Raw genomic sequence first — 23,856 nt, 5'->3', positions numbered from 1 at the left:
GCTATGGTGCCAGATTTATGCCTTCTGCCAAGTTGAAAATCTACCCTGTTGTGCCCAAACTTTAATTGTAGTTAGTAAATCTATATCCACTAAACAGCAACCTGGAAAATTGAGTCCTGAGGTTTTAGTTTTACCTGGCTTGTGGTAATACACTAAGGATGGAAATTAGGACTAATACAAGAGAAACATGGTTTTGCACACCAAGAAAGATGAGTGCAACATTGCTGAAGGTTTTGGCTTTCATATGAGCTATTAGAAAAAGGTTCAAATGAAGGCAAAATAGGCAAGGCACTGTTCACAAGACCAGGGGAACAGTGTCCTGTATAACAATTATCCCTCAACCTCTCTCCTGGTATCATGCCCTGAAAGGCAATCATGGACTTCTGTGTTGGTGCATGGTTATGCTGGGCAAAGTACTGCAGTGATTTGCCATTGCCTTCTGCAGATGGCTGACCAGGAATCTCTCCTACAGCAGATGGCAAGAGTGGGAAAAATTTACAAGTAGGTACTCAACCTGTTTGACCACATTATGAATGCACCTTCCTTGACTATCAAGTTCTGGAGTGGGACCTGAACCCAGAGCTTCTGGCTCAGAGGCAGGGATGCTACCTACTCCGTCACAAAACGTCCTTGGATCCTACAACCAACACCCGTAAAACAAAACCTGGTCATCTATCTCATTGCTGTTTGTGGAACCTTGCTATACATGCAAGATTTCTACCATATATATTTACAAATCAGCAGTAAATTTATCTTAAAAGTGCTTCATTGACTGTGAAACACAGAAATCCTGAGGATATGAAAGACACTCTGTAATTACAAGTTCTTTTACTTTGCATTTTAGTTTGAAGTAGTTTGCTAGATTTACCTTTTCCATACAGTTTATAAGGTCACTTCTCATTCATTTTTTAAAGCTGAAAAGCCCATCTTTCTCTAAACTTCCTTAATTGTTCAGTCTTCCGATTCTGGGAATCAGTCTTATGGCTCTTTGAGCTGTCTTCAATGTTTTAGTGTTTCCGTTCTTGTTGGCAAGAACTGATACAGCGCTCCATATGATCTGACCAGGGCACTAAACAGTTGGAACAGACTTAATCGCTGCAGTTTTGCTTTTATGGTTCAACTATCTACTCGCATGGCTTTGAAATGAGCTTTAAGTGTCTGCTAACTGCATCTATTTTGCAACTTTTTGAAAATAGACACAACATTCACTGATTTTTCACTTCCCACCACCACCTCTTGCTCCACCACCAATGTTTAACAACTCATTTATAAGATAGAAAGATAGATCTATAGAAGGATCCATCGGTGTAAATTGTTAGTTTCGAGAACTTCCATCACCTTTATAGCAAACTTGTTAATTCCAAGGGATGCTGTTTGTATCTTAGAAGAAAGCAATCATTCAGAATACTAACTATTTCAAAGTAGTATTAACTATTTTTAAATTATTATCCTACAAAAAGGCAAGCGTATGTCGAACATTCTTCAGTCCATTTGGGCTGCCTTACTCAACTCATTTTCCAGTACATTGATGACTGTATCGGTGCCATGTCCTGCTCTCCCCCTGAATTGGAAAACTTCCAACTTTGCTTTCAATTTCCACCCTTCTCTCAGTTTCACATGATCCATTTCCAATTTTTCCCTTCCCTGACTTCTCTGTCTCCATTTCTGGTAATAGGCTATCAACTAATTATTATAAGCCCACTGACTCCCTGAACTATACTTGCACACACCCTACATCCTGAAAGGATTCCAATCCATTCTTCTAGTTCCTCCATCTCCATCGTAAGTGTTCTGATTTGTGCAACCTGCCTTTTTTTCCTTCAACCAAGGATTCCTCCCAACCATGGTTCTTAGGTCCTTCAACCTTCCACCCCAACACACCTTCCCCTCCTCTCCCCTCCCCTTTCAGCATTCTGAAGGGACCATTCCCTCTGATACCTGGGCCACTCCTCAGTCACCCCTAACATCCTATCTCCTTCCCACAGCACCTTTCCTTGCAAACACAGGAGATGTAACACCTCTCCTTTTAACTGCTCTCTCCCAACCATCCAAGGCCCAAAAACATTGCTTCCAGATGAAGCTATGATTCACATTGTTGTCTTTCAATCAAGTCTACATATTTGCTGCTCAAAATGAGAATGCAGATTGGGTGACCACTTTTACAGAATACCTCTGTTCAGTCCACAAGCATAACCCTGAAGTGGCCTATCATCTTAATTCTCTACCTTGCTGACATTTCTGACCTCGGCCTACTGAAATGTTCCAATGAAGCTCAACAAGCTTGTGAAATGGCATCTCATCTTTCAGTTAGGCACCTTACAGCCTCCTGTACACAATGGTAAGTTCAACAATTTCAGACCATAATCTCTGCTCCATTTTGTTTCATTTTCTTGTTTCCCCTTCCCCCCCCCCCCCCTCCAGCAGCACACCTGCTCTAGGCACATCTTTTGTTTCTTTGTTTTTTTATTGCCTCATCACCATAAACATAGTATATATATGCAAATTGATTTAGGTATATATTGTGCACATTCAGCATTATGCCTTTATAGGTCTTCCACTTATCCTCTACTGAAATGTTGTTGAGCAAATACCCAATCAATTTGCTTAACCTGGTCCCTCATTTATACGATTAGCTGTTTTAAAATTGTATACCTGACTCCTGGACCTCAGTTCTTTAGAGTTCCAAATCATTGTTCTGTGATTTTCTATGGCCAAAGTAACCTAGGTTTCATGCATACACATAAATAATGTTTAGAGTGAGCCTTCTGTTGCACAACACCATCTGTATCTGCGCATCTTGGACAAGACACTCTCTTTTACCACTTAAGTCTGTACTAGAGTTTGAAATCTGACACGATCCATTTATTTCTCTGCTTTCTGGGCTGCATTTTGCTTCCTGCTTCTTCTATTTCACTTTAATTGACTGATAACTTCCAGCAGTCCCCTCAACCACCTTTGCTTCACTCGTACCTCAGTTGAGGACAGATGGTGGAGTTTGACCTGGTGGTCCAGTAATCATTCAATAACATGATAAAGAAATCATCACTTTCATCGCACAGCACCATCAACTTGGATACTAATAAACAAAGTCAGCCAGAAATGTAACTTACAGCCAACATGCACTAACACCTGTGCAAAATATATACTATCTTTCATCTCCTTGATGAAAGATTTTAATAACTTTTTTAAATCAGTTGAACCTCAGAGCTAATGCTGCCCTATCACAACATTGTCCTGAGTAACGGACCAACCTAAATGAAGTATAATATGTCAGCTTGGCACAGTTGGTAATACTCTTGCTTGTGCATCTGAGGCCCACTCCAGACTGAGACTAAGCTGCTTTGTCCCTCACATCCAACAATCTGTTAAACCAGCCATCTGCTTGTACAAGTAGAAAATCTAAGATCCCATGATGCTATTTGTACAGCAGCAAATTCTGCTTCTCTCAACTAACACCATGTAAATAGTTGCTGCTTTACCATTCTCTCTCATTTCTGAGATCTTGCTCTGCACAAATTGGCTGCCATATTTGCATACAAAACTGCAGTGCCTATGCTTCAAAAATAATTCATTGGATGTGATATGTTTTGAAATCATGAGGATATGATCAGGTGCTATATAAATAAAAGATTTTTTTCCTTGACCCACAGATCAAGACTCAAGTTATTTAAAAATCCCTGATATCTGCATGGTTCCCCTAATGCCTCGGCCGGTAGGAATCATGTAAAGAACCCAAAAGGCCTCAGGCTCAATTCCCTATCTATGCTGCTAGTCAATTTCAGCCAGTAAGGATCAGTAACTGGCCTCAGTACATAGACTAAAGGAAGGAAACATAACAAGGGTTTTATTTCCTGAATACCATCTAGTGACCCCTACCTCAGGATCAGCCTCTGTTATGAAAACTCACGTGATGAGTAGCCTTCACTGGAAGCATTGTGTGTCCCCTGCTGGGCAGTCCTGGTATCTATGTTGGTTTTTCATGCCACAACACAGCCATCTCAAAATGGCTGCCAGTCTGGGGTTTTCCTGCCATTTCACCTGATTTGATGGGCTTTCTTGTGGGTGGGGCTGCTGCTTGTGGGCCTACCCTGTCAATGGAGCCCTGTGAAGTCTTGGAGTTGTGCCAAATTATAGCCTAATTAAATTCTCCAAATTTGGCCTGCCTGGCATACTGGATCCAAAGTAAGCTCATCTTTAGCCTGCAGAAAGTCAGAGTTTTACACCCTGGACACCTAAGTCTATGCAATCACTGATTAGCTCATCCTTCAGCACCCTATATCCGCAAGAACTAGCTAAGTGATATATAGATCGGTTAGAAATAATTCAATCTATTTCCCCTGGGTCATTGTGACCTCTGGTTAAAACGTGCTTGTTCAATTGCTAAGTTTCGCTTCTGGCTAAAACAGGTGTCAAAGACTTTTAGTACAGTCTCAAAGTCCATAGCGGACTTTCCCACCCCCCTGCCTCAGGAGAATGTCATCTGCTACTGGACCTACAGCATAAAGAAAGGAGCTGACTTGATGCTTCTGCTGTTTAGAGTGAAGACCTGATGCTGCTCGATATCAAAAGAAATGTTATTTCCATAATTTCTGCTGCTGGCCTCTCTGTGGGCCCTCTAGACAGGTAAGGGCAGGGACTGCTCACCAAGTACAGTCATTGTTACCTCTCTCGGGTTTGCCGCCTCCTGATGTTGAGTCGTAAGTATGAGCTTCTATCAAGGTTTTCTTCATTCTGGTTCCTTTAATAACATCAATGTATTTTTTTACATTGATGCTTTCTCTGCTGTCATCATGTTTCAAGATGATCCTTTTATCTGTGGACTCTAGACATGTTACTTGGTTACTTGAAAAACTAGTCATACTCTTATATCTGCTTACCACTTGTTTATTAGTTCAGGTTACAGAATAGGCATGTTGCTCCTAGGCATGGTGTTCCAACATTTCTCAAAAGAGTCTGTCAGAAGAATGACTGATGTCACTGGTACATCATCATCTATATCATACATTAACATATTCTATCTGTTAATCCTTAAACTACACAAACTCTCAATTTGGGCTTTTTAAAAATTCATTCTTGGGATGTTGGCATCACCATATTTTTTGCATATTGAGTTTCCATTGAAAACGAAAACAGAAAATGCTGGAAAAACTCTGCAGATCTGGCAGCACCTGTGGAGAGAGAAACAGAGTTTACATTTCGAATCCGTATGACTTTTTCAGAGCTCTGAAGAGTCATACGGCTCAAAACATTAACTCTGTTTCTCTCTTCACAGATGCTGCCAGACCTGCCAAGTTTTTCCGGAATTTTCTGTTTTTATTTCAGATTCCCAACATCTGCAAGATTTTGCTTTTATCTTGGTATTCTCCGATGCTTGTTTAAAAGACCAATTCTAGGCCCTGGACTCATCTGATGTTTGAACATGTTCATTCTGAGGGCCAGAAACTTGTTACAGTCCTTACGTTCTGAGTAGTGGTACAATTACAGACTTACAAGTGAAATTGGACTTGGGAATTAGAAGTACAACATCAAAATTTGTGGACAACATCAAATTGAATGGTAGGGTTTAATACTGAGGAACACTGCAACAAAATACAAAAAGAATCACAGAATTTTTACAGTACAGAAAGAGACCATTTGGCCTATCGTGTCTTCAGCTTTCCAAATGAGCAAGTCACCTAGTACCATTCCCCCGCTTCTCCCCATAACCCTGCATATTCTTCCTTTTCAGATAATGGTCCAATTCCCTTTTGAATGCTTCTTTTGAACCTGCCTTCACCACACGCTCAGGCAGTGCATTTCCAAACCCTAACCATTTGCTGTGTAAAAAGTTTCTCCTCATGTTACTTTTGCTTCTTTTACTAATTACTTTTAAATCTCTTCCCTCTCATTCTTGATTCTTTCACAAGTGGGAACAGTTTCTCCCTATCTACTCTGTCCAGACCCCTCATGATTTTAAATACCTCTATCAAAGACAGTAATAAACTTGTAGAATGGGTGTGTAATTGGCAAATTAATTTTAATGCAGATAATTGTGAAGTGTTACATTTTGCTAGGAAGAATAAGGCCTCATTCAATTTCGATAACGAGAGGCTAAATTGGGAAGCAAAAGGATCTAGCAGTACAGATATGCAAATTACTAAAAGTAACAAAACAAGTTAATAAGGCTATTAGAAAAGCACTGGAGTTATTTCTAAAGGGATAGAATATTTTTTTAAAAGAGTTGTTAAACTTTTATACAGAACTTTGGTTAGACTACACTTTCTAACTAGGGATGATTATTAGGAATGAGCAACAAATGCTGGCCTTGACAGCAATGCTCACAGCCCATGAAAGAATTTTTAAAAAAAACCTTGTGCATGGTGCAGGTCTCCATATTATAAAAACAGAAGTATTGGAGAAAAAGTGCAAATTAGATTCACATCCATGAAGAATTCAGGAGAAATTGCTTTACCCAAGGAGTAGTAAAAAAATAGTTGAACAAGGAGCCGCTGTGGTGAATATCATAAATGTCTGTTCCTTCCTGTGTTTTATGTTGGATATCTGAAACAAAAAGCGTCATATTGGACTTGAAATGCTAACTCTGTTTCTCTCTCCACAGATGCTGCCAAACCTGCTGAGTTTTTCCAACACTTTCTGTTTTTATTTCGGAAGTTTATGGTGCTTGGGTTGGGCAAAGAGAGATGGGAGGAGGCTTGTGTGGAGCATAAATACTGGCATAGACCAGCTGGCCGAATGGCCTGTGCCTATACTGTAGATTCTATGATACATATATAAAGTACATGTATGTGTTATTTAAGGCAGTGTTAGTCACATTTACTGAGTCCCGATCTTTAATTGACCTTCTCAGTGGCTCACAGGCAGCTGTGGAGCCACTCTATTGCAATCTAATTACAATGTGTTGTAAATGGGCTAATGAGTTTCATCGCCTCACCACAGGCAGGGAAAAGGGAAAATCAGTCACATCACAGACAGCAAGCATGCTGATGTTCTGTTATTTCTTTGTTTGTAAGACAGGCAGAGACTGATCTTTGTCCAAAATGAATATGCCAAGAGTGCAATTATGCTGCCAGCCTTGTGAAGATGCAGAGCAATTTCAGGTGAGCCTCAGGTCCCGTTCTGATTACCCTACGATATACCAAAACTACGCATAATGAGATTGCCCTCAGGTATACCATCTTGTATCTTTTGGGCATAGTCCTAAGTGGAGTAAAACTGCAGTGTGGTTGAGGTGGATTTTTAAAATCACATGGGTGCCTAATGCAAAATTTCTCATCTGCCTACTCCCTCCTAACAAAAGGCACCATGAAGAGAGAGTTCCTGTGCAAAGCTCCATCCAGGTGAGCAAAGGACCATTTGTAATCTGCTATATTCAGTCCCCACCACATGTACCATGTCCCAATTACTTATACCATATGTACTTATCATTGGCAGCCACTCACGTTGGACAAATAGCACTAACCATTTGTTTATACCCTAGGAGCCAATTACAAAGGCGCCACTTATTAAATGCATCTTCTATTTTGATCAGTTCAATAAATTCTTTACCTCCATGAGAGAAACAAAGTGATGATGATTCACCCAACAACAATAACTTGCATCTACATAGTGCCTAACATACTGAGATGCCTCATGGCATTTCACAGGAGAATTATCCAAACAATTTGACACCAAACCATGTGAGATAATAGGGCAAACGATCAAAAGTGTGGTCAAAGAATTGGTTTTAAGGAGCAGTTTATAAGAGAAAAGGGAGGCGCAGAGGTTTAGGAAGAGAATGCCAGAGCTTAGAGCCTCAGCAGCAAGATGCATGTAGAGGGATAGTTTACCATGGTCACAGTCATTTGTGACATAAATAAGAACCTTTTCAGTACTGTAGCAGAGGTAGGAAGGATTCAAACATGGGTTTCTGAGAAAGATAGGTATGGATTTGGAAAACAACAACAGGTTCAAGGACTTTGAAAAGGAAAGTGAGATTGGAGATGGAATGATAGTTTACAAGGACACAGGGATCGAAGGTTAATTTTTAGAGGAGGAGGTGATGATGCCAAATTTGATGGAGAAGGGTATTGTACCTGAGGAGTTGATTTGTTAATCCCTCATATTTATCACTTTAAAAGCGATGCTGATTTCAGCCAAAACCAAGTCTTCAATCAGCCTCAGTCGGGTGTTTGCATAGTTAACAATTACAGGTTTACCAACTATGTTTTGCACTCTTCAGCCATTGACATCAGAGGACAGAGCAGCGTAGGAGAATGTCAATCAATTGTACATGTAAAAGGTTTGCACCCAGTATGTGTTCCTCATATTTAAAAGTGTCAAATGCTGTAGAAAAAGAGAACATCAGTCATTTATTTTGGCTTCTTCTAACTTGGAGCCAGGAATTGATGAGCCTTCTGCCAATCTGCCAATTTTCCCTCGCCAATAGCAATTAACATCAAATTGATGCTGGTACATATTTACAGCAATTAGGCTTAGAGATCTTAAAGGGACAGGCTAACTTAATACAATTGCACCATAGCAACAGAACAATGCACAGCATTGTGAACCTATCATCTGACTTATCATGAAAAAAGTTAAGGGAGAGCCAAAATTCGATTATAACCAGATCACTGGGTTTTCTATGTGTTTTTTCCCTCATTTCCTGAGGCTTGCTGGGACAGTAGTTTTGTGAGCAACAGCAACAGCCTAGTACATCACCTGTTCTATTTGATCACTGTAGAGCACCACTGCTTAACCCAACTGTTCTCTGACCTGACATCTATAGGTGAAATAGTTTCATATTGCTCTGGCTTTGGGCTTTCTATAGTATCACTCCCACTTGTGTACAAAGAGTGTAAAATGGTCTTGAGGAGTCTAACTTTTAAATTCCACCCGGGACAGGCTATTTTAGATCTAGTAATGTGTAATGAGGTATAATTAATAAGGGATATCGCAGTTTTGCATCAGTCTCCACAGTGGGGGACACTATAAACATCCCAAATATATCAGATAAGCAAGGAGCTAATGGGTGGAAAGATCTTGCAACAGTCTCTATCACGAGGGATGAAGTGATATTAAAAGTAATAGGACTAAAGGCAGACAAGTCGCCAGGACCCGATGGCTTGCATCCAAGGGTTTTAAAGGAAGTGGCTGCGGAGATAGTGGAGGCATTGGTCGAAATATTCCAGAACTCTTTGGATTCCGGGAGGGTCCCAGCAGATTGGAAAACCGCTAATGTGACGCCCCTGTACAAGAAGGGAGGGAGACAAAAAAACAGGAAACTATAGGCCAGTCAGCCTAACAAATGTTGTTGGGAAAATGCTAGTATCTATTATTAAGGAAGTAATAGGACATTTAGAAAAGCTTAACGCAATCAAACAGAGTCAACATGGTTTTATGAAAGGGAAATCATGTTTGACAAATTTTCTAGAGTTCTTTGAGGATAAAACAAGTAGAGTTGATAAAGGGGAACCAGTAGATGTAGTGTATTTGGATTTCCAGAAGGCATTCAATAAGGTGCCACATAAAAGGTTATTGCACAAGATAGGAGCTCACGGTATTGAGGAAATGCATTAGCAAGGATTGAGGATTGGTTAACACACAGAAGACAGAGTCGCGATTAATGGATCTTTTTCAGGCTGGAAAGACGTAACTAGCGGAGTGCCACAAGGATCAGTCCTAGGGGCTCAATTATTTACTATCTATATTAATGGCCTGGAGGAGAGGACAGAGCATAATGTATGCAAATTTGCTGACGATACAAAAATAGGTGGGAGGGTGGGCATGTTGTGATGAGGACATAAGGAATCTGCAAGGGGATATAGATATGTTGAATGAGGGCAAAAACTTGGCAGATGGAGTTTAATATAGGAAAGTGTGTGTCATGCACTTTGGTAGGAAGAATCAAAAGGCAGACTGTTATTTAAATGGAGAGAAACTCCAAAAAAGTGCAGCACAGAGGGATCTGGGTGTTCTTGTGCATGAAACACAAAATTAGCATACAGGTGCAGCAAGTAATTAAGAAGGCAAATGGAATTTTGGCTTGTATTGCTAGGGGGTTGGAGTTTAAAAATAGGGAAGTCTTGTTACAACTGTACAGGGTGTTGGTGAGGCTGCACCTGGAGTACTGTGTACAGTTTTGGTCCCCGTATTTAAGAAAGGATATACTGGCATTGGAGGCAATTCAAAAGAGATTCACTCGGCTGATTCCTGGGATGAAGGGGTTGACTTATCAAGAACAGCTAAACAGGTTAGGCCTTTATTCATTCGAGTTTAGAAGAATGAGGGGTGATCTTACTGAAACATACAAGATTCTGAGTAGGCTTGACAGGGTAGATGTTGAGAAGATGTTTCCACTAGTGGGGGAGGGCTATGAGGAGCTGGCACAAAAGAGGAGTTGAGGCCTAGGGCAGATCAGCCATGATCTTATTGAATGGTGGGGCAGGCTTGAAGGGCCAAATGGCCTACTGCTGCTCCTATTTCTTCTGTTCTTAACCACTTGAATGACAGCAGAGAGTCGATTGTCCCACTGGCTCATTACTGACAATAAAATTTAAGCAGTTCTTGGACACTGGTAAGTGTATGCAAACCTGATTCAGAGAGTGACAGAGCTGGTAGTATAACTTGAGTAAATTAGTGTTCATTTCTCCAAACAAGTATTGATCTCAAGCTTTCATGTATAGTATAATGAGTCTTTTAAACATTCTTGTACAATATAACCCTTGTCAGTAATCTTCCGATTGATTGAAGTTCTTCTTCAAGAAATACCCAACAGAAGGCTCCCTCTGCACTTAATCTTTAATGGTTTTCCTTTACTTAAACATATAACACAATGACATAACTTGAGGATTGATACACTCATTGGTCTGTAGGTCTGTCACAGTATTAAACCAAAGAGATCTCACATTCACTCCCTGATGTGTCTGTTTAGTTACACAATTTAGCTGTGGCAATGATGAGTCTCAGTCCTCAGGCCAAGAAAATAGGCAAAATATTAACCCAGAAATTCCACTGTTGACCACTTTTTTTACAAGAATATACTTCATTCATAAAATGTCTAAAAGAACATTACAAAACATTTCAAAATGGCCATCACAGAAAATGTAATGACATTCAAGTTGTCTACATAGATCATGTTGCATTCTGAGGTGCTTCAATACAATAAAAAGATGACCACCACCCAACAACTCCTGTTGGAAAGAGCACACGTGTATGGATGTTAGGTAAGGGCAGAGTTGGGTTTGATTATAACCTTACCCCTTACATTTATTGTCTGAATTTGTGCATGAAGAATGGCTACTTTGGCAGGGATTGCTAGCTTCTACCCAGCTAAATCCCAGTTTCATGAGGTAAAATTGGCAGAGGATGAAAAAGGCTAAATAAAAACTCCAAATAGTACACAACATAGTATTATTTTCTTCTATGTTATCCCTTTCATATTAAAATATATTTGAAAGTTTAATAATAAGGCTGTAAGTATGAGCAGGCAAGGGTGACAGAACAGAACCACAGTACTCATTACCATATGTATGTATCATTTCAACCCATCAGCTGAGCCCACAGTCATTACACCCCGAGTTCACTTGGCATTCTGATCCACCTGTGTGGAGTGAGCGAATTCCCTCTCCCCTCACTGTGCTACTTGCTCAGGCAAGGTTGTTAGGGGATTTACATTTCAAGACTTGTGCCTAATTCATCACCATCTGAGAGCAGCATCAAAGAGAACTGGACTGTTGTACTGAACACTCGGAGAGCATTGTGCCGGAACACGAGCCTCCCTCCCCACATACAGACTCCTACAGGCAACACAAAGGCAACCCGTGTGAGTACAAAAAAAATAAGTTTTTCTCCCTCTTGTGGTCTCCTTTCTCTCTCTCTCTCTTCCCCACTGCTTCCTTTTCGGAACCTTTGCTGTAAATCTGAACTGTCCGTGCCTTGTTTTCCAGATTCCAGCAAGCCTGTACGATCTTATAAAATTTTTCTCAGATGAAGAATGTACAAAACAACCCTCTGCGTGGGCTGAACTTGAAAGATGAATTAATAAGTCCCAAAAGCTGTGTAAAGAAATTGTTGCCATTATACAGGTGGCCCAGAGTGAGATTTAAATAAAGAGAATGCCATCAATAATAAAAATAGCACAAAACATTTTTAAAAGAAGCTGTAGCAGAAATCTGGCTTATGATGGCACACTTCATTTTGCAGCAGTTACTCTGACAGTTGCAGTAATAAAGCTACAATATATTATAGTAAGCAGAAGTATATTTAGCATGAATGTTAAATGATGGTCCATTAGATTGTGGTAGTTCCGATCTGTCATGGTTGCAATTGCTCTCAGCTGCAAAAAGGCTGTAATTTTAAAACTGCAGAGGAATGAAAGTACTCCGTAGATACAGGGTTCAGCAGAAAGGGGACATTTTCTCAGGCGTTGATTTATTTTTCAGTTACTGCACTCGGTTCACACAATTGCAATTACTGCAGGAGACACTGATAACAAAGCAGAAGAGGAAACGTTGACTAATTTCACTCTCCTTCAGCCAGGGACATTGAAGCAAATTTCAGCAGCTTTTAAAGGATGATTCCATGATCATGATGGTCAGCCATGGCTCAGCGAGAAGCACCCTCCTCTCGTGATTTTCAGTCCTACTCCAGAGGCTTGAGTACAAAATCCAAGCTTTTACTCCAGTGCTACACTGTCAGGGACACCATCTTTCGGATGAGATGTTAAACAAGGCTCCATTTGCTCTCTCAGATAAAAGTAAAAGATCCTCCTGTATTATTTTGAAGAAAAGCTCTGGAGTTTTCCCTGGCCAATCTTTATACCTCAAACAACATTACTATAAACAGGTTATTTGTTCGTTATCACATTGCCGTTTATTGAACCTTCTTGTAGGCAATTGCTGATGCATTTCCTAAACTACAATAGTGACAACACTTCAAAAGTACATCATTAGTTGTAAAGTGCTTTGGGACATATTGAAGTTACAAAAGGTGCTGTGTAGGTGCAAGTTTTTTCTTTCAGTTTTGTTTATTTATTTCACAATCAGCGCTGCTGGTGAAGAGCAAAGAAAATAGGGATCAGATCTTGGCAAAGCTGTGGGCACCCAACCTGTTAATATCCAGGATGTGTTTCTAATTGGATACTTCTTGCTGGAATCACAGAATCACCCCTTTACTGCTATCTGACTTGAGGTGGCTGGCTTAGCCCAGGCCAAGTTGCTGGTCAGCAGAATTCAGATACATACAGGGCAGAGGCTTTATTGAGCTGTCAGGGAGCTCACATCAAAAGTATTTTACTGAATAAAGGGTGAGTACACTGACTAATGGATAAGAAAATCCTTCAATTATAATATTTAAGGCAGTGCAGAAACTGACTGATATCTATCCATGGTTAAATAGGGCTTTTCTTACCTGAGAAATTATATATCCTGCACTTGAAGATATTGTTATTTAAACAAACATTTAGTACATTTACCTCAAAGGGAAAGGTGTTTAAAGGATTACTACATTAACAGCATGCCTTTATATGGTGCCATTAACATAGTAAAATGTCTCAAAGTGCTTCACAGAAATGTTATCAAACAAAGTTTGACACCAACCCACATTTTTGAACATGTGACCAAAAGCTGGGCTAAGGAGGTAGCTTTTAAGAAACACTGCACAGAAAGAGGGAGATGAAGAGCGACTGAGGCAATGGATTACCTTGCTCTAATGTTCCTTAAGGACAAACCTATATCCTGCTGAATTAATGAAGAACCCAATATGGTTACACATTAAAAGACAGTGGCAGGAGTTCTGTGCAGTGGCTGTCACTAACTTTAATCTTATTGTATAGATAGAAACACAAGAGCTAGAAGTCAGTATAATAATGAGCCACAATGGCCAGAAAGTGCCAGCTTCAATTCCTAGTCTATGTTGAATTTTCTGTGACAGCATTTGAAGCACTACAATTGGCCTTGCCTAGGGAGATGGAAAATATCAAATAGGTGTTTCACACAGTAACTATTCCATGACCTCTGTTGCAAAATACATGTAGTGGTTATTGGATAAAGGCAGGACTTGTGACACAGTGGTAGCATCCCTGCTTCAGGCCAGAAGCTGTAGATTCAAGACCCATGCCAGGACTTGTTGGCCACAGGAGTGTTTAAGATGTGTTTCAGCCCAGGAATCTTTCCACCACCACCTCCCCACGATTCCTCAAAGGGAAACAAAGTGTGTTTGAAGATTATGCTATATTTAAAAAAAGGATAAAGACAGCACTGGGATTTGGTGTGATGGCCTCCATCTAACTAATGTCAGCCTTAGCTCTGTGGGTAATGCTCTCTCTGAGTCAGAGCTTGTGGTTTCAAGCTCCACTCCAGAGACTTGAGCACAAAACCCATACTGATACTCCAGTGGAGCATTGAGGCAGTGTTGCACTACAGGAAGTGCCATCTTTCAGATTAGATGTTAAACAGAGCCAGCCTTCTCTGGTGCACTTAAAGGATCCCATGGTAGTATTTGAAGAAGAGCAGGAGAGTTCTCTCTGGTGTTCTAGCTAATATTTATCACCTAACTAACACCAAATATTATCTGGTCATTATCACATTGTTGTTTATGGGATCTTACTGTGCACTAATTAGTTGCCACATTTCCTTTATTATAACAGTTGCTCCACTTAAACTTTATTGGCTGTAAAGTGTTTTGGGACATTAAAAGGCTATGAAAGGAAAGTCCCTTTCTTGTTTCTTATAGGGGCTATCATGAACAAATCTTGATTCTGTCCTTACTTGCCATCCACGCATACACTTTCCATCAAGGCCACAGGGTATCATTAAAGAATAAGATTACAAACAGGGGTATTGCTAAGACCAACACACCTATAACCTCCCAGTTGTTTTACTTTATGCATTAATTTGATATAATTAAATTAAAGAGCTAGAAAATATTACTCTAATATTTGTGGCATTGAAGTATTTTCAATTAACTTTTAGTTTGATGAAATAACTAAGGACTAGCGTTTATATATAACTTTATCACATCTCTCTGAAACATCCCAAAGGACTTCACTTACAGTAGATTACTTTGAGGTATATGACTGTTGTTATGGAGTCAAATGTGGTGATCATTTTGCACCAAGGAAAATTTCACTAGCAGCATTGAGATGGATGACCAGTTAATATGTTTATGATGTTGATTAATATTGATTAATGCCTGGGAATCCCCCAGGAGGAGCTGGAATCTGTGGTTGAGGAAAGGGATGTCTGGTTGGCCCTGCTCAGCTTAACTGCAACCTTCACCAGGAAAAGTGATGTGGGAATGGATGGATATTGATTAATGAAAGAGCATTGGCCAGGACCACCAATGTCATAAGCGCCTGTCATAACATCCACATGAACGGTTAGGAACTTGGGTTAATATCTTAAGATTGAGATCAACATATTTCTTTTGACCATAGAACATCCTTGTTCCATCAAGCCTAGTTCAAAACGTTTAATAACTTTTCCCAGTTCTGACGAGAGGTCATTGACCTGAAATGTTAATTCTCTCCACAAATGCTGCCATAACCTGCTGAGTATTTCCAGCATTTTCTGTTTTTATTCAATAGGTTTTCTGTTAGGTAAGGTTATCAAGAGATATGGGGAAAAAATGAATAATTGGGTTGTGGTACATAATATTGAATAACATTTGCAACACAGAACCAGGACAAGGTCAGCCATTATTAAGTTGGATGGCAGAACTAGTTTGAGGAGCTGAATGGCGTACTTCTGATCCTATACAAAAGTTGGGCATGTGATAATAGCTATCAATCGAAGTATCCATCTAGACTGCACAGAAATCTAGGCTGACACTCCAGTACAATATAAAGGGGATACTGCACTAACGGAGCTGCCATATTTCAGATGGGACGTTAATCCAATGTCTGCTCTCTCAGATGGATGTAGAAGATCCCATGTGGCACTTTTGAAGTAGTGGAGGGGAATTCTCCTGGGTATCTTCACTAATCTTACAATCTAGCCAAGTTGTCTGGTCATTAATAAGTTGCTGTTCCTCAGTTGCTGTATGCAAATTGGCTGTAAAGTGCTTTGGGACATTCTTAGAGTCATAAAAGGCGCTATATAAATGTGATTATTTTTCTTTTCAATGCAGAACAGTGAAATTGAATTAGAGCAGCATTAAAATGCCTCCAACCGTAAGCTTTCTACCCAATTAAAGAGCTCATCACAGGAGAGGCTATGCTCCTAATGAACTCCATTTGTAGTAATGATGAGTTATTAGGCATGAATACAGAATTAAATTTTGTCCTTCTTGAAGCAACATTCCTTGTCGGCTCCATTAGAAATACTAAACAGGAATAAAAATTCATGATATTCTCCATTAGCAGACTCTGGAAATGATCCCAAACAAATGCTGTGTGATATTTGTTATTAAAAATCCTTAAGTAAATTGTATGATATTCCCTGGGTTAACAGGTTCTTAAAAGGTTCTGAACAAAATGTCAAGTCATATTCCCAAATTATTATGTGAAGTGGATTGCCCAATAAATAACAGACAATATCCCATACTTACTGGGTTCTGGGAAGAAACCTGAATAAATGCTGTTTATTAAGCTTTGGGAGAAACTCTAAATAGATTCAATATTCCACATTCACTGAACTCTCAGAAGGGTCCTGAATGCTAAACTGCACTGGCAATGAAGAATAATTAAAGAAACCCTGCTCATGGGACATCCCACAGCGCGCAAGAGCAGGCAGGAGTGTGACAGCTGAAATATAACCAGCACTCCAGTGTCATGTGGTCAGGGTTGACCTCAAGGTGCAGCATTGGAACAAATGTGGCAGAAAGTCAAATGATGTACACCCACCAAGCACCACCCTGTGCTTTAATTAATTTTCAGTCAATCTTTGGCACCAAGCCATGTCTCTTTTTGTGTCACAACATCTATAATGGCTCTTTAGAAATATAGTTTTTTTTTTGTTCAAGGGCTTGAAAGCATTTACTGGAAATAATGCGGGGACCACAGGAGCTGGCACACTGCTATATTCTAAGAGGCAGCACTCAAGCTAGCCAAATGTGTGGGGGAGCTGTGCCATCTATATCACAGAATCTTAATGGCACAGAAGGAGGCCATTTGGCCCATTGTATCTGCACCAGCTCTCCAAACGAGCATTATGACCTAGTGCTATTGCCCTGCCTTTTCCCCATACCCCTGCACCTTGTTTCTATTCAAATAATCATCTCATGCCCTCTTGAATGCCTCGATTGAATCTGCCTCCACCACACTTCCAGGCAGCGCATTCCAGACCCAAACCACTCGTTGTGAGAAAAAGTTTTTTCCCTTATCATGGCGCCTTGATATTTTAGGCTGGATCCTACAGTAGATACTCAAAAGAAATTGGAAAAAAGCAAACTGAATAATGCACAATTGTTTTAAGAATGTATTTCATGAAGTAACCGCCTGTCATACTTTGCCCAGAGGCAAGCCAAGGTTCACACAAAGTTGTGAGTACAAAACCACTGGGTTGCTCAAGCCAAAGAAAAACATAGGCACCTCTACCAAGAGCCCCTACCCTACATTCTGTCTCTGTTCCCAGCACTGTCACAGGAGCTGACCCTGTAAAAGTCTGTTGTGCAGCAAATGGGATGAAGAGGCTAATCCTGGGCAGCTAAAAAATTAGAAAAGGTATGTTTAATGAAGGAAGTCCACTATTCTCATTTATTCATCTCTCCCTACAATGTACTTTGTGACCATTCCTGTAAATGCAAACTCCAGAAGAGCACAATGTATATTCAAAACGCTTAGAGAATTAATGCTGTGATATTGATCATTTATCGATGCCTTTACTTTTGCAAGCTCTTTGGCTGTTATTTCATAAAAGGAGCTGATATGTTTATCTGTGTTATGCAGCAACAAACATCTGCAATGAACTCTTCATGTTTGTGTACTGAAACTGGTGACCTTAACCACAAAACACATTCATGTATCATTGCATATCAACTTCTGAAACCTTCCATTAAAAGAATAGACACACATTCATTAAAAAAATGCCCTGCATTCATATATCACCTTTCACAACCACAGCCAATTAAGTACTTTTGAAGTATAGTCACTGCTGTAATGTAGAAAACACAGCTGCCAATTTGTGCACAGCAAATCCCACAAATAGTAATATGATACTGGTATTAGCAATGTTGGTTGGGGGTTAAATGTTGGCCAGGGCATTGGGAAGAACTGCAGCTCTTCCACAAATAGTGTCATGGGATCTTTTACATTCACCTGAGCGGGCAGACAAGCTTCCATTTAACATCTCTGACTGCACCGCTGACAGTACAGCACACCTTCACTCTTCACTGGCGGGTCAGCCTAGACAATATGCTCAAATCTCTAGAATGAAATTTGAACCCAAAGCCTTCTTTCTTAAAGGCATTACAGCTTACAGTTACACTAAGGAGCAGAGCAAACCAAGGGTAGCATCATGTATGCATTTGGCTACACTGCTATAGTATGAAAGCACTTCAAAAGAGATAAAATTCTGATCAGGTATAGGAGGGATGAAGGACACATAGAATAACCAATGGTCATAGGTCAGTCTATCAGTGTTGATATACTAGAACTGTTACAGTCTTGGTCATCTATTGACTCAGTCTAAATACCTTACTATGGCAGAAAACTACAGAAAGAAGAAGGATACCAGTTCAATTCCCAGTTGATATGAGTTAGTTGATTGCATTTGGGTCATTACAACTAACTTCAATGTGCTTAGACTAGAGATGGTGAACATGAGCCAATGCTGAGGATGCAATCAGGATCAGTTATGATGCCCTTCACAGTCAAATAGCCTGATATTGTCTGGGCTTACACATAATGTGCAGATGCAGCAAGCAATTAGGAACGCAAATGGTTTGTTGGCCTTTATTGCAAGAGGATTTGAGTAAAGGAGTAAAGAAATCTTGCTGCAATTGTATACAGCCTTGTTTAAACTGCACAGGGTGTACTATGTACAGTTTTGGTCTCCTTCCTTAAGGAAGGATATACTTGCCATAGAGGGAGTGCAACGAAGGTTCACCAGAATGACCTCTGTGATGGTGAGATTGTTCTGTGAGAAGACTGGGCCTGTATTCCCTGAAGTTTAGATGAATGAGAGGTGATTTGGTTGAAACATATAAAGTTCTTACAAGGCTCCAAGGAAGGATGATTCCCTTGGCTGGGGGGGCGGGACCAGAACCAGGGGCTACAGTCTCAGGATAAGGGGTAGGCCATTTAAGACTGAGGAGGAGGAGGAATTTTTTCACTCAGATTATGGTGAATCTTTATTCTCTACCCCAGAGGGCTGCGGAGGCTCGGTCATTGAATCTGTTCAAGACTGAGATTGATAGATTTCGAGATATTAAAGATATCAAAGGACATGGAGATAGAGTGAGAAAATGGTGTTGAGATAGAAGATCAACCATGATCTATTCTAGTTGAATGGGGGAGCAGGTTGAGGGGTTGAATAACCTACTGCGGCTCCTATTTCCTATAATGAAGCACCAGAGCGATGCCAGACAAATTCAAAAGAGGATGCGGGTGAACAGGATACTAAGTCTCCTTTCAGATTTGCTACCAGTTTTCTCTTTTTGCATGGGGACTGTTTTATCCATCTTGGTTTACAATCTAAACGGTGAAACACACAACAGTTCAATCTATCTGCGATCATTTTCCTAGTTTTATTTGGATGGGTTCTTCGGAAACTGACTCGCGATTAACATAGGCTCACTTGCATCATTTACTTCCAGAACTACCACTGGAAGCACAGGGGAGAACCGAACTGTCTTGTCAACGGAGTTGGATGCGAACATTTCGACTTCGGTTCCACCACCGCCCTAAGAGGTTCATTACTTCTCATTCCGTGAAATGACGTTTACGAAGGCTCCTAACTAGTTAAAATGGCACGAAAGCTTTCGAGTTAATTTGCAAAATAAAGCCTGTAAACTGAAGTCAGTTTCCACCTCACCACAGTCAATTTCCATTAATGACTTTTTAAATTACAGCATGGTGTTTTTCACGGAACAAGATCGGACTACCTTGAAAACCAATTCACGTTCTGTATATTCTCTTCAATGAGCTTGGCCAGCAAGCTTTGTAAGAACCCAGGAGGAGTTTTGTGCACCAGGTGATCCTTACAATCTAGAAGATTGTGAGTTATTTATTGTACTAAAATGCCTTTTAAGAGCAAATTTGTATTTTTATCCCCGCCCTTTTAACCAACTTTGAGCTAACTTCTGCCAAAGGAGCTCCGTATTTTTCACATATCGGCAAGATACTGGACCGCGAAGGGCATCGCAGTCTGACCGCTTCTGTTCTCTCCCAAATATTCACACACTTTCCAGGAGGAAACACTGAATAGCAATCAGGAGTGGGGTCCTGGCTGGTTTGTTTTTGACCCTGTGGTAAAGCTAGGATCACTGAGCTCAATTATAGAGTTATTCAGGCCTGGATGGAATGCAAACCTCAAGTTCTGGTCATCTGGCCTGGGCAACTTGCCCAAACCAGTTCCCCAATTTTTATTTAATAAGGCAACTTTTTATTTATAAGCAAACTATAGACGAATACGATGCAGTCCTACCACATTCTGTCGTGAATGGTGGTGGACAATTAAACAACTAGCCAGAGGAGGAGGCTCCAAAAAACATCCCATTCTCAATGATGTGAAGACCAGCAAAAGAAAAGGTTTTACCTTTACAACCATTTGCAACTTCTCAAATACTGAAGCAGTCTATGCCTGTATACATAAAGACCTGGACAACATTCAAGCTTGGGCTGATAAGTGACAAGTAATGTTTGTGCCACACAATTGCCAGTCAAAGCCCATCTCTAACAGGAGAGAACCTAACCATCTCCCCTTGATGTTCAATGACATTGCATATCTAAAAATGAGGTGTCAACCTGGTGAAGCTACAACACAGGACTACTTGTGTGCCAAACAGCATAAGCAGCAAGTGATAAACAGAGCCAAGTGATTCCACAATCAACGGATCAGATCTAAGCTCTGCAGTCCTGCAACATCCCAGTCGCGAATGGTGATGGACAATTAAACAATGCACTGGAGGAGGGGGCTCCATAAATATCCCCATCCTCAATGATGGAATGGCCCTGCACATCAGTGCAAAAGGTAAGGCTGGACCAATCGCAACAATCTTCGGTCAGAAGTGCTGAGTGGATGATCCACCTCAGCCTCCTCCAGAGGTCCCCAGCACCACAGTTGCCAGTCTTCAGCCAATTCGATTCACTCCACGTCATATCAAGAAATGGCTGAAGACACAGGATACTGCAAAGGCTATGGGTCCTGACAACATTCTGGCAATAGTACTGAAGACTTGTGCTCCAGAACTTGCCATGCCCCTAGCCAAGCTACAACACTAGCATCTACCTGGCAATGTGGAAAATTGCTCAGGTATGTCCTGTACACAAAAAGCAGGACAAATCCAACCCACCCCATCAGTCTATTCTCCATCATCAGTAAAGTGATGGGCTCATCAACTGTGCTATCAAGCGGCACTTGCTTAGCAATAACCTGCTTACTGATGCTCAGTTTGGGTTCTGCCGGGGTCACTCAGCTTCTGACCTAATTACAGCCTTGGTTCAAGCATGGACAAAAGAGCTGAACTCCAGAGGTGAGGTGAGAGTGACCACCCTTGACATCAAGGCAACACTTGACTGAATGTGGCATCAAGGAGCCCTAGCAAAACTGGAGTCAATGGGAATCAGGGGGAAAACTTTCTGCTGATTGGAGTCATACCTAGCACACAGGAAGATGGCTGGGGTTGTTGGAAGCCAATCATCTCAGTTCCAGGACATCACTGCAGGAGTTCCTCAGGGTAGAGTCCTAGACCCAACCATCTTCAGCTGCTTCACCAATGACCTTCCATCATAAGGTCAGAAGTTCGCTGATGATTGCATAATGTTCAGCACCATTCGTGACTCCTCAGGCACTGATGCAGTCCATGTCCAAATGCAGCAAGACCTGGACAATATCCAGGCTTGGACTGACAAATGGCAAGTAACATTCATGCCACACAAGTGCCAGGTAATGACCATCTCCAACAAAAGAGAACCTAACCATCACCCTTTGACATTCAATGGCATTACCACCACTGAATCCCCCAATATTAAGATCCTGAGGATTACCATTGACCAGAAACTGAACCGAGCTGGACTAACCATATAAATACTATGGCTATAACAGCAGGTCAGAGGCTAGGAATCCTGCTGTGAGTAACTCACCTCCTGGCTCCCCAAAGCCTGTCTGCCATCTACAAGGCACAAGTCAGGAGTGTGTTGGAATACTATTTGCTTGCCTGGATGAGCGCAGCTCCAACAACACTCAAGAAGCTTGACACCATTGAGGACAAAGCAGCTCGCTTGATTGGCACCCTTTCCACAAACATTCACTCTCTCCACCATCAATGAGCAGTGGCAGCAGTGTGTATGATCTGCAAGATGCAATGCAGAAACTCACCAAGGCCCCTTAGGAACACCATCCAAACCCACGACCACTACCATCTACAAGGACAAGGGCAGTAGATACATGGGAACACCACCACTTGGAAGTTCTCCTCCAAGCCAATCACCATTCTGACTTGGAAATATATCACTGTTCCTTCACTGTCGCTGCGCCAAAATCCTGAAACTCCCTCCCTAATAGCACTGTGGGTGTACCTGCACCACAGGGACTGTAGCGGTTCAAGAAGGTGACTCACCACCACCTTCTCAAGGACAAGTAGGGATGGGCAATAAATGCTGGCCTAGCCAGTGACGCCTACATCTTGTAAATTAATAAAAAAGATAGTCTCCCACCATCAACATCCTGGGGGTCACCATTGACCAGAAACTGAACTGAACTGGACCAGCCATATAAACACTGTGGCTACAAGAGCAGGTAAGTGGTTAGGAATTTGGCAGTGAGTACCTCACCTCCTGATTCCCCAAAGCCTGCCCACCATCTCCAATACACAAGTCAGGAGTGTGATGGAATACTCTCCACTTGCCTGGATGAGTGCAGCTCCCACAACGCTCAAGAAACTTGACACCATCCAAGACAAGGTGGCCCATTAATCCACACCCCATTCACCACCTTAAATATTTACTCCCTCCACCACCAATGCACAGTGGCAGCAGTGTGTACAATATGCACTGCAGCAACTCATCGAGGCTCTTTCAACAGCACCTTCCAAACACATGACCTTTACCAGCTAAAAGAACAAAGGCAGTAGAAGCATGGAACTCCACCACCTACAAGTTTTCCCCCAAGTCACACAACTTCCTGACTTGGAACAATATTGCCATTTCTTCACTACAGCTGGGTAAAAATTCTGGATCTCTCTCCCTAACAGCACTGTGGGTGTATCTGCACACCATGAAATGCAGCAATTGAAGAAGGTAGCTCACCACCATATTCTCCAGGGCAATTAGGGTTTCAACAAATGTTGGCTTTTCCAGCAACGCTCACACGCCAAGAACAAACTTTTTTAAAAGTATGTTGATAAATGCATGTGCTGAGCTTGTTGATCACAGCCAAGTTGATGACAGGAACAATACAATAGGCCTCAATGTGCTGGAGTTGGGCAGGGAGAAAAATCAGACCTGGTTTCTAACCTGATTGCTATTCAGTAACTTTTCCAATGCGGTACAGTTGTGTGGATTTACATCCAGGGATGCATTGGCGTTGGCTGTGGTTTCTTCCAATAGTCAAATAACCTGTTAATACACTTAAGTTCACATGTGAAGGATAGTATTCCTAACTGAGACCAGAAGGTGATTGGTGCACATAAACCTGAGCCTGACGAAGATTTTTTAAAAATCTAAGGGTCCTAAAATTGCATTTTAGGCACTAGCGTATGAACACTGAATACACATATCTG

The 23,856-nt window shown here is 41.1% G+C and overlaps 1 protein-coding gene across 1 annotated transcript in view; it reads left to right on the top strand.

Annotated features, from left to right (window-relative positions):
- Positions 1-11,553: 11,553 nt before the first annotated feature.
- Positions 11,554-23,856, top strand: part of mmel1 (membrane metallo-endopeptidase-like 1) — a 104,382-nt gene continuing 92,079 nt past the window's right edge. Inside the window, exon 1 of the mRNA XM_078559238.1 lies at positions 11,554-11,800. The gene's annotated coding sequence lies outside the window, so the exon portion shown is untranslated. The remainder of the gene's footprint in view (positions 11,801-23,856) is intronic.

This window comes from Cetorhinus maximus, chromosome 15 (assembly GCF_964194155.1).
Source record: "Cetorhinus maximus chromosome 15, sCetMax3.hap1.1, whole genome shotgun sequence".
Lineage (NCBI taxonomy): Eukaryota > Metazoa > Chordata > Chondrichthyes > Lamniformes > Cetorhinidae > Cetorhinus > Cetorhinus maximus.
Note: the sequence above shows the minus strand (reverse complement) of the source record. Positions and strands in the feature narration are given on the sequence as shown.